Source organism: Triticum urartu, chromosome 3A, assembly GCF_056163025.1.
Source record: "Triticum urartu cultivar PI428250 chromosome 3A, HENAU_Tu73, whole genome shotgun sequence".
In the NCBI taxonomy this organism is placed as follows: domain Eukaryota; kingdom Viridiplantae; phylum Streptophyta; class Magnoliopsida; order Poales; family Poaceae; genus Triticum; species Triticum urartu.
In genome coordinates this window covers 121,725,980-121,729,833 of record NC_141875.1, presented here as the reverse complement: position 1 = coordinate 121,729,833, position 3,854 = coordinate 121,725,980, and the positions used below count along the sequence as shown (strand labels likewise).

General features: G+C 44.9%; 1 long non-coding RNA gene across 1 annotated transcript; it reads left to right on the top strand.

Moving 5' to 3' along the window:
* Positions 1 to 377: 377 nt before the first annotated feature.
* On the top strand, positions 378 to 3,016 carry LOC125543222 (uncharacterized). Its single transcript, XR_007298349.2, has 2 exons — positions 378 to 1,080; positions 2,731 to 3,016. It is a non-coding gene; the product is annotated as an uncharacterized LOC125543222 (long non-coding RNA).
* The last annotated feature ends 838 nt before the right edge of the window (positions 3,017 to 3,854 follow it).

Genomic DNA, 3,854 nt, shown 5'->3' with positions numbered 1-3,854 from the left:
AGATAGATGGCCCGTGTTGTTGTTCCGTTGAATTCTAATGTGCTCCTATAGAAAGCTAAGTTGAAACGTGATGGTAGCAACACTACACCACAACACTAGATTGGGGGCAGTTAACTGCTGGGAGAAAAACCAATTTAAGGGCAAACTAACTGCCGGGACATGTGTTACTGCCGCTAGAAACGTGTTAGGGCGGTAAAACTGCCGGGAGAACTTTAATAACAATGGCATCTGCACTGCCGGTACACTTTACAACAAAAAATCTGCCGGGAGAACAAAATCTCGGCCCATAATCTGTCGGCCCATGCCGGAGACCGTCTTTGGCGCGAAACGGGAAAACGGCCCTAATAAGCGCGTGCCAGAGAGGAAAAAAAGCGCGCAGCTTGACGAATATTTTCGCCCATTGAGAAATACTAGCGCCGGCCCTCCCACGACCAGATCCACAACACGCCACCCCCAAATCCCCTGCATCCAGCAGATCCCCCGCCGCCGCCGCCCCGAAACCTAGCTAGTTCGTGCACCGCGCAGCCGCCTCTGCGCTCGACCACCGCGCGCCAGCGTAGCTCCCCTTCCCCCACCGCTGGCGTAGCCCCTCACCACCGCAGCTCCTCTGCCGCCGCGCACGCCAATCCGCCCTCCACTGGACCGCAAGCCGCCGCCCCCAACTATCCACCACCGGCGGAGGCCCTCCAACCAGCAAACCGCTACCACCGTCGCCCCCCCCCATCATGAGTGGCAGACACTCCGCCCCTCCGCCGCCCCAAGATCCACTGCATCCTGCTGCCGTGGTCACCCCACTCCAGAGCGGCACCTCCGAGCACCCCGTCGGCCACCATCGTCATCGCCAAGCCACACCACCGGCGGACACCATCCTCCGTGGAAGGGCTTCGTCGCAGCAAGTACGTACTACGCTCGTGCACTTCCTCCCCGAGTAGGCTTCACCAAGCATCAAGTGACAGGTCCGCCTCCTCCACAAGCCCCCAAACCAGCAGACCACGTGTTGGCCCTCCTCTCCAGCGAGCAGATTTGCCTGCTGAACATCCTTTCCCTGGACATCGCTGCCTCCTGTACTTCATTGGACAGGTGAGGTTTGGTAGCAATTTGTGTGCCTTCTTTTGTTCTGAATGTGCAGCACTGAACTATTCCGTCAGTTAGAACAAAACATCAATTTTTAATTGCTTTGGTGTAATAACAACAAAAAAATAGATTCATTTAATTTGGGATGAAAGAAAGCTAGTTTTGGAGTTCATTTGTAGCCCTTCAGAACACTGCTACTGTTATTACTGAACGAACAAGTTATTACTGATGTTTTGGAGTTCATTTGTAGCCCTTCAGAACACTGTTGCTGCAAGTTGAATGTTATTACTGAACTTTTTGCTTGTCTACGAACAAAAACTGCTACTGTTATTAGCCCTTCAGAACAAAGAACAGGGACCATTGGTGATTAACAAGTGCATAGCTTAATTAGATTCGTTGACACCTGACTAAGTTGTTTCATTGAGCTTTGGAGTTCATTTAATTTGAGATGAAATAAAGCTAGTTATTTAAGTCTGTTTGTTTAGTTGATGCCCCAAAGTAGTACCATATTTGTTTGTGCTTTGCGAAATAGGACATGTGGACAGAACAGGTGCTATGCTTTTATGACATATATGACATTCTTGCTGCTATTTTGTTTTTTGTATTTTCTGAAATTACATGTTTTGGTTAATTATATTCTGTTGTGTGATGACATTTCTTCTTCGTATTGTATTTCTTGTCGCATGTACTAGATATTGATGATATGCAATTTGTTACTAGATTTTTTTCATTAATAGAAGTAAACTTTCTTTCACATGTTAGGCAATTTTAGTGAAACTGGTCAAGAATGGACAAGAGTTGGATGGATAAAGCTAGAAATACGCAAGCATATATAGACGGGGTAGAGAAATTCATAGATTTTGCTTTTCCTCATTCAGCAAGAGGGAACACTATACTATGTCCTTGTAGAATTTCCTTGAACTGTTGTTGATTTGAAGCTAGTGTTGTCTATGAGCACTTGTTATGCGATGGGTTTATTAGTGGGTACAAAAGATGGATATATCATGGGGAGGCATCATCACCTCTTGCATCCGAGAGTGACCATGATGAGGTTCAACCTGATAATTTTCAAGAGGAGATTGACCTAGATGACTATGATGAGATGCTTGAAATGATTCAAGATATAGCACATCAAAATGGGGATTTTAGTGATAGTAGTGGGGAGGATCCAAGTCACCAGGATGCTGAGCCTGAGGGCGTCGACCCTTTTCTAGAGAAGAAAAAGAAGAAAGATGAAGATGCTTTCCGACAATTCATAGCTGATGATAGGGAGGAGCTTTATCCAGGGTGCACAACCTTCTCAAAGCTACGTTTCGTTGTTAGGTTACTCCATGCAAAATCTCTTGGAGGTTGGAGTGATAAAACTTTCGACATTCTGCCAATTTAAAAATCCCCCCCCTTGATAGCTTGTCACGCTCCACCACTGCCTGTATACTAGACGAGGCATAGGCGCATAGTTTTGTTTCTCAAAAAGTTGCCACTTTGTACTATGGTGTATTCTTTTGTACATGTGTCATATTACTCCTTGAGATGCAAAAAATGACTACTCTCCAGGTCTTTGTAAATTTAACTTGAGTTAAACTATAGCATATCAAATTGAATGTTAATTTAAATTCTGAAACAAGAGCTCCCTATTGAGTATCCTATCTATTGCAGGTTTCCCAAAGGTACACAAGTCGATGAAGGTTTGGAAGATTTTCAAACTCCTGAAGATTTGGAATACCTACAACAGTTGGTGGAGTGATTATGTAATATGCTTGTTTAGTTTGTGAAACCTGGACACTTGCTCCACTCCTTTTGCTGGTTGTTAAGCCACTGTGCTCATTTTGGTTGTGTGGCACACCCAGAAACATGTACTTCCCCACTTGTTGCACTATTTCATTTTGTTGGTTGTGTGGCACATTTTAAAACATATATATATTATGGTTGTTAATTATGTTCATCCAATGATGTTTTAAGGTTCTGGATGAGGCCTGAAGTTATTTTGAATGAAGTGTATGGATGAGACATATATGTGACTTTGATTGAAATATGTATAAATTGTACGTGTGATACGTCCTGATTGGTTGAACATATTAAATGGATATTACATAGGGGATGCCTAGACCAATTAGGTAGTGAAATTTGCATACTGGCAAAACAACTTCCGGGTCAAAACTCTTCTGCCGACAGTTTGACTGCCAATAATTGATGTTCCACGTGTCTTGCCGAATCTGCCGGGAGAAAAGAAACTGCCGGCAAATAAATGCACTAGGGCAGATGGACTGCCGGGAATATTTTATCTGCCGGGACAAGTAATCCCCGGCAGCCGTTCTCGTGGCAGTTCTACCTGCCGGGAGAAATACTGTCCCGGCAGATAGAGTGTCGCTTAAAGTGTTTTCTCACGGCAGTTTACATGTTGTTGCATCAGTGTTGTGGTGTAGTGCAACAACACAGACTGGGTCCGTAACTTGAGGATTATCCTCATTGTTGCACAGCAGAATTACGTCCTGGAAGCACCGCTAGGTGACAAACCCGCTGCAGAAGCAATGCCAGATGTTATGAACACCTGGCAGAGCAAAGCTGATGACTACTCAATAGTTCAGTGTGCCATGCTTTACGGCTTAGAACCGAGACTTCAACGACGTTTTGAACGTCATGCAGCGGGATGAGAGATATGCCCGGATTGAGAGATATGAAGTCTCCAATAAGTTGAGAGATATGCCCGGATTGAGAGATATGAAGTCTCCAATAAGTTCTACAGCTGCAAGATGGAGGAGAATAGTTCTGACAGTGAACAT